Consider the following 8,196-nt stretch of genomic DNA (forward strand, 5'->3'; position numbering starts at 1 on the left):
GCATAATAAAAACAAAAAAATATATATAAACCAATGAGAAATGATCCTGAATGATATAATTCTCAAGATGAATTACCAGGCTTAATATGTGAAGAAAGATGGAGAAGAGTGCTTAAACACAGACAGTTTTCTGGTCATGTTGTACAATAAGGGGAAGCATTGAACAGATCTAAAGAAATGTCCTGCACTAGAATATAAGACTTTTTGCATTTTCTAAGAAAAAGGTAAATATTTCAGGAAAATCTGCAATTGTGCCTGACAGATGATAACACTCAATGGTACAAGTCAGTTTCACAGGCATATATTTTATTTTATAGGACATCAATGGGATTCTATTATTAAATGCTCAACTTCTCTGTCCCTTTTCTCCCTATTCATTGCCCCTGCTATGAATAAACAACATGGCAATTAAAATATTTTAAATTGACTGTTTCTCTCCACTAGAACAGTACCTTACTGTACTGTGGTGGTTTCACTTTCAAAACATTTTTTTAACCCACCCTGGAAAAGTCCCCAATTCATTGATCCCATCAAGGCCACTGAATACAGGTAGTTTTCTAGCCAATTCCCTCCCCAAACTGACATCACCATTACCATACTAAAACCCCACCCATGCTGTGATGTCACAGCTCCCTGGTCCTTTACCTACCCATACAGAAAGTGAGGGCTAGAACAAGGAAATAGTACATGAGTCAAGTCTCCTGCTGTGAACTGTCAATCACAGCAAGTAACAGCTCAAATTACCCTTAACACTTTGACAGCTAGGGAAGTTAGGTGTGAAGGGGAATGGGAGATGAGTACAAGTAGTACAATTAACGGTTCATAAAAAAATGCAGCTTAGCCATTCTAAAAAGAAGCAGCAATAAAAAGCACTTTGAAAGTCTGTTCTGTGGCATTTGCACTGTTTGTGCTTTAAGTAGCCATTGAACACCATGAAATGTTACTTAAAACTAACTGACTGAAAGACAGTGTATGCATTTAAAATGAATGCAGTGACAGAAGCTTTAGGTAGGGTTACCACCTGTCCCACTTTGCGAGGGACAGTCCCTCTTTGGGCAGTTGTGTCCTGACAAAAATTATAAAAATGGCAAATGTCCTGAGATTGTAGGCCAACATTATTTCCTATATTTTATGTAATAGTTGCATAAAACAGTTATTCTGTATCTAAAATACCTAAATGTTATAAGAAACAGAATAAGCAACTAAATGCTAAAATAATAAGCTTTTATTTAGGCAAAAAAGTTAAGTTCTAACCTTTGTACTGACCATGGGTATGTGTCAGCCTGTAAAATCTGATGTTTGTACCAAAAATGTCCCACTTTGGACAATTTGAAAAGGTGGCAACCCTAGCTTTAGGAAGAAAGAGGCCTGCGTGATTTAACTTTTTCCAGACGAACAATCCACTGTGGGATACCTAGAGGCAGACTAAACAATCAAAATTACTTCAATATGCCATATTTAAAAACCTGTAAATAGTCTCAGTGTGGTGTTAAAATGTACGAAACACCAAACCATGATGAAATAAATATGTTTTTTTTTAGTCTGTGGGTGGAGTTTTCCTTTAATATATTCATTTACACTTTGTTGATCAGAAGGGTCTCATTAGGCCAGTGACCTCCTTTCAGGGGAGATCCTAGGTGGAGTTCTCACTGGCTAGGGAATATTTGGCCCTGGGCATTGAAGAACTTCCCCATACTCTTCTGGAAATGAGACATCGGATTTGTGACGTCCACCTGAGCTACCATCAGCTCTGACAGATGGGGGCTCCATTTGATGTCTCTAAAAAGTAATTAAAGAGAACTAGGATAAATTAAGAAACTAAGTTTGCTAAACATATTTTGAATTTTGACATATTAGTTACTACAATGTACTCCAAACAGGTCCTATTTACTTAAAAATAAATAACATATTAAGAAAAGATGCAACAGTGATAGTGGAAGCATTTGCAAAACATTTTATCAAATGAGAAACTGATAGCTGCAGAAAGGAGATCACCCTGGTAGACTGTCATCTGTCAAAATGTCTGACTATAACAGAAAAGTCAGTTAATCAGTCTCCTATTAAACTGATTGCTCAGCTGGCCCTGAAGAAAACGGTCCCTTCGGGTTGTTAGCCCAATAATCACCTATGATGAGATAAATGGATATTTTTTGGAATATGAGCACACATCTAGTACCTAGCATGACACTTGTCCTTCAGAAATTGCTAGGAAGGAGGTATGTTTCACAAGTGTGGAGAAAGGCTAACACTATAAGAGATATGTAAATAAGTCAATGTTATTGAACCAGAAAGCTGTAAACTAGTTAGTCTAACATATATAATAGTTAAAGTATAGAAAAGGGTACTCTCACAGCTATTTTTCCATACAAGACAGAGTAATGACAAATTCAAACGTGGGTTTTGCAAAGGTTGATCATGTGAAGCATTCAAACATGGATTTCCCTAAGGAATGGCACATTCCATCATGAATTTTGCTAAGGTTGATCACATGACACAAACAAAATTCATATTTATAGGTATGTAGTAAATGACTTTTATGATAGGATAACTTCAGATATAATTTATCTTGGCCTAGCAAGCACATTTTATTCTATTCCCCCATACTACAGTCTTTAAGGTAACAAACATCTTGCATATAAATGTATACGCTGTCAACTAGCTCCAACAGTGGTTAGATGATAGGTACTTATATGTTAGGATCAAGGACTAAATATTAGAATTTCCCAGTATATTTAGTTGTATCTCTCTTTAGGACTAGATTAGTTTAATATGTGTATGCTAATGATGCAAATGTTAGAATTTCATTGGCATACAAGTGTGTAGATGGCAGCATTTTCAATTCAATAAGTGATCAGGAAAAGTTACAGACGTACAAAAAAATACTATATCCATGTTAGAATAAAGTTTCATATGATTTAATAATAACAAACTTGTAGTGCATAGAGCAGAATAACTACGCCTCAATAGCCAGAAAACACAAATCCTATAAATGCTTCTATAGTGCAAGACCCAATCTTAACCAATGTAAAGCATCCCATGCAGGATTGTGCTAGGCGTTAAATTTGCCAGTTTTGACCAACAAACATCAGTGGAAAAAAATTAAAAAAAACAATTTGTTGCTGCCTGCTATATGCATCAGTAATCTGTCCCTGACTTTTTTGTAAGATAAAAAAGTGCTACTGTCTTTCTGACAGTGCTCATGAAGTGCTTTATGGCTTTGAAACTAGTAGTTTATGAAGCAGATAAACCTGCATGCACTATAAAGAATAATTATAAGATCTCTGCTCATAACCCAATATTATTTGTTTTCAATATGGATGCCAAGATGTACATTTCTTGACATCCATGTTTTGAATACATAATAAGCCAGTTATGATTGGCAACCCACTTACAATCCTCTGTGTCATGATACATGCTGCGAAAACTAAAAGAAGCTACCCTTATGTTAGAAAGAAAAATACGGGAACCTTAGAGTATTATTGAACAGACCACTGCATTTTGGGACAACGATTAATGCTATATCAACGTTATGCTGACCACTGCTCGGTAAAAACTTTAAGAATGTTTACTTCACGAAATGGAATAGTACTGAACTCTCTGTTTATAACAACGTTTAACATTTTTTAAATAATGTTCTAGCTTCTGAATTTACTCTGAACGAAGCTGATAAACTAGATAAATTATGCAAGTGTTACAAAAAGGAGCTGTTTTTATATTAAAAGTAGAGTTACGCTGAGAAACAACTGCATTAAAATGATACCCTGTCTACTGTAGACTAACAAAAGAAGATTTTCTATATGTACTTCAGTGTCCAGAAACTGAAAATTAAGTGCAAAACTAGGTACCGAGTTCATAGAGCACAATAAAGGAACAAGAATCAATAAAACATTTGACAAACAGCTGCAATGCAATTATAAAATTATAAAAAGAGATATTTTTAAAGAGTAACAGGCAGTGGAGAAATATCAGTATGCATCAGACAATCAGAAAAAGATCAATTTAAAAATAGTCTTCATGACAAAAATAAAAAGCGAATGCAGATGGGCTCTTATATTACACGTACTTACTTATCTACATTGAAACGATTTCCTATAAGTACTACATATAATGCTTACTTTTATGTATGCAAAGATCCAATACAACAAAAATAATAGTGCCATAAAAAGTATAATTTAAGGAATTATCACCATCTGTTGATGCTTATATTCATTTTTATTTGGCTTTTTATGAATTTTTGCATTTCCTTTTTTCTATTTGTTTAGAATCTGTTACATTATTGAAGACAAGAAAGGGTGGATGTATCTCAAGGATGTATTATCACATGAAAATAGATAACTTAATTAAGTAACAATTCTAGTGACAAGGCAAATTCAATTCTTAAAACTAAGTTCTGAATGTGCTTTATCAGTCACAGATATCTAGCATCGTACTTCCAATAAGTAATATAACCTCAGAGTGCAGTTCTGAGTTTAACAAATATAGGTGTTTCAAGCCTACCTTTGAAATGTACCTAAACAAACTGTTACATAAGAAGGAGTATGGCATTTAAAGGAAAATATTTACATATCACATTTTTGGTTTTCTATTTTCATTTTTGTAGCCTCTCTATATACTATTTGCTCTAAAACTACATGATATTTTCTTGAAGCACTCATCACAGACTGTTGAATTATAAGCCAGTTTTTGGTGGAGTCAAGTCAGTGGGTGGGGGGTGGTTACATCAAAGACATTTAACTTTAGTTTCAGTGTCAAAAAAACAAACAAACTGTGATACAAACTAGCTCGGTATGAATATAAGCAGCTAGAGCAGGCAAATTTCTTATCTTATAGGTAGAAACAGGGGCTTCAGCTACAGTTCAGAGTTTAGAAACGCAGCTTGCCCATCTTCACATTCAGGCCTAACATTTAATTTTATTTCTTAAAATGTTGTGCCGCAAATAGTTACTAACAATAGTCAAAAGAAATGAATTCTTTAATAACAGAGAGATATTGACTTTCCAAAAATAGGAACCCACAGACTCTCACTGTAAGTTAGTACAGAGTCAGAACACAATAAATGTTCCTCCAGTTTACTCTGTATCCATATAAATCCAGTTTTGTGAGGTTTCAGCCAGTAACTACTAGTTTATTGGTCGTTTTGGGCCAGTTTCTAGCTTTTTCCAGCCCCCTGGTATAAAATGCGCTAAACGCGCGTTAGCGCGATTTAGAGCGATTTAGCGTGGAGCTGCCACTGTTGCACACTAGGGCAGTGCCGGTTAAGCAGGTTTAAACTATTCGGGCTACCTAAAGTCCACTCTTCAAATTTTCCCTTAAAACTACCTTCCTCGAACTATACTACTGATCAAATCAGCGTATCCTATAACTAAAAAGATCAACTCTACTTGACTCCAAGTAGACTATTCTCTATCTATTAAACCTAGCACTTGCTCCTACAGTACTTATTACCTTGATATGGCACTCTTGTCATAGATAGTACCCCAAAAGGCAACCCCCATTTCTCGGTCACCCACGTCCCCGGAATCTTTTTTTAAAGTTTTTCGTCTACCCTTCTAGCATGTCGAGGGATCAGTTGCTAGTGTCCTCTCCTGCTCAGCTGGTGAACCTGGGAATATTGAGGCAATGTTTCAATTGCCTCATGTACACAGACAACCCTTTCCTCCTCCCACAAAACACAAATACATGCGAGAGATGCAACTATACGGCCAAACTGGAGGCTGAGCTCTCTCAACATAGGACTGGCAAGACCAGTCAGGAGGAGAAGGTTACCACACACACACTATAGACCCAGTCTCACATAGTACCATTACAACCTCAAATCATACACATAAACACACAAAGACATACTCGAGGCTCTGATCAAAAATCTACCAAAACAGCAGAGGCCACCAAAGCAGACACCCAAACAACCACCACCTCAGAACACAACACCGCAACACATAGACCTCACAGTCAGAGTGTCAAACAGTCACAGCCCTTAAGGCCAAACACAATGCCAGACACACTAGTCATTGGTGACTCCATAGTCAGACACACTGATGTCCCGCTCACCAGACTGAGTAAGGAGAAGGTCACAGTAAGCTGCCTGTCGGGCGCTAGAATCCGCCACATAACGCAAGCACTCAGGTCTCTCAACAGCAGGTACAAATATGACTCAGTCATTGTCCACGCTGGTGTAAACGACCTGAGACGTACCTCCTTGGACTACATGAAAAGAGACATTGAGGAGCTCTCTGATTATGTAGCCCAGGCAGGTATGACCCTGACCTTGAGCAGTATCCTACCTTCACCAAGAATGATGCCACAATACAGAGATAAGATGATCAGCTTTAACAATTGGCTTAAACACTGGTGTCATTCAAAGGGGATCCAGTATCTGTCTGCCTGGGATGACATGCTGGACAAGCCACGCTGCTTCGCAAGGGACGGCTTGCACCTGTTAGCCCTGGGATTCCGGATATTGGCAAAGGCTCTTGCCACCCCCATAGTGCCTTTTTTAGGCAAGGCTCAAATTCTAAACCTACCACCCTAGAACACAAAAAAGGAAAAAAACTAAGGGTAATGCTGCTCAATGTCAGAAGTCTAAATCTCAAAATGCACGCACTCGAGGCCCTTCTCAGTATGGAGAACATCGATGTCTGTGCTGTGACAGAAACCTGGTTCAAGGCTCCTGAGAGCACCCCAGCGCTATCAGGTTTTACCTCATATCATGCGTTCCGGCCCCAAAATCCAGACAATACCAAGAAAGGAGGGGTATCCATATTCATCAAGGACACCCACACCTCAAGACTGGTGGCAACGCACGATGCATCGGAGACCATCCAGGTGCAATTAACCATAGGCAAGACTGCTCTGCAAATTGTAGCATGTTACAGGCCACCCTCACAAACTCAGGAAACTCACATGGCCTTCCTGAAAACACTAGAGGGGATAAATGTATCACCAAACACCATCATACTAGGTGACTTCAATTACCCTAATATAGACTGGGAACACTACTCAAGCCCAAACACCCTAGCCCAAAAGTTCCTGGAATTCATAAACTCAAATGCCATGGAACAACTAGTCACCATCCCCACAAGAGGAGATAACATACTTGATCTCATCATCACGAACATGGGAGCACAATGTTCAACACCGGAAGTATACCCCTCACTGGTGAGATCAGATCACAAACTAATCTCGCTGGAGGTCCTCATCCCACCCCACCTGAAATAAAAAAGACCACAGTAAAGAACTTCTCAAAAGCCGACTTCACACTTCTAAAGACTAGTGTGGTCTCCTTTCAGGCCCCCGAGCCATGGAAAACAATACTCAAGCCGCTGAATCACTTACAAACGCCTTCTACCAGCACCTGCAGGACTGCATGGATAAGGCAATCCCAAGCAAAACAAAGACTCTTTGTACCAAAGGCAAGCGTCCAGTCTGGTGGACCCCAGCCATAAACAAACTCTACAACAAAAGGAGGAAGCTACTACAAGATAGAGCAAAATCCGTAAAAGGTAAGACACCCTTGATCACTATAAGTAAAAAACTAAGAGCTCTCATAAAATCATTTAAAGCAAATTTCGAGAGAAAAATAGCTAAAGACTCAAAAGACAATCATAAGGCCTTCTTTAGCTATGTTAGAAACCTAGGAGGAAACTCCCAGATATGCTCAGAACTAGTTCAAAATGATGTGAAGATTACTGATCCTACAGACATTGCCAACATACTGGCTGACAGGTTCAGTGCAAACTTCTCCCAAAAGGAGAGATATCTATACCAAATGAGTGCAGCCCCCCAAACATCTCCAGCGCCCAAGTGAGAACTGCTCTCTCCAAAGCAAAAAACACAGCATCCATGGGACCCGATGGTGTCCCCGGCTGTGTGCTCCACGAACTCAATGAGGAATTAAACCCACAGCTAGGACAGCTGTTTAATCAAAGTCTTACCTCTGGATACGTATCCAGGGAGTGGCGCACTGCAACTGTGGTCCCACTTCACAAAGGCGGTGCCTCCACAGACCCTGGAAATTACCGGCCCATTAGCTTGACAAGCCTTATCTGCAAAGCCATGGAGAGGATCATAATGGACCTCATAAATAAAGACATAGGGAATTTGCAGACTTTGGATCCAACCCAGTTTGGCTTTGTCAAAGGCAGATCATGCCTTTTAAACTTGGTTGACTTTTTGAAACAGTCACCAAAGCCATTGATG

Source organism: Protopterus annectens, chromosome 2.part1 (assembly GCF_019279795.1).
Source record: "Protopterus annectens isolate FY-2018-M chromosome 2.part1, PAN1.0, whole genome shotgun sequence".
NCBI lineage: Eukaryota > Metazoa > Chordata > Ceratodontiformes > Protopteridae > Protopterus > Protopterus annectens.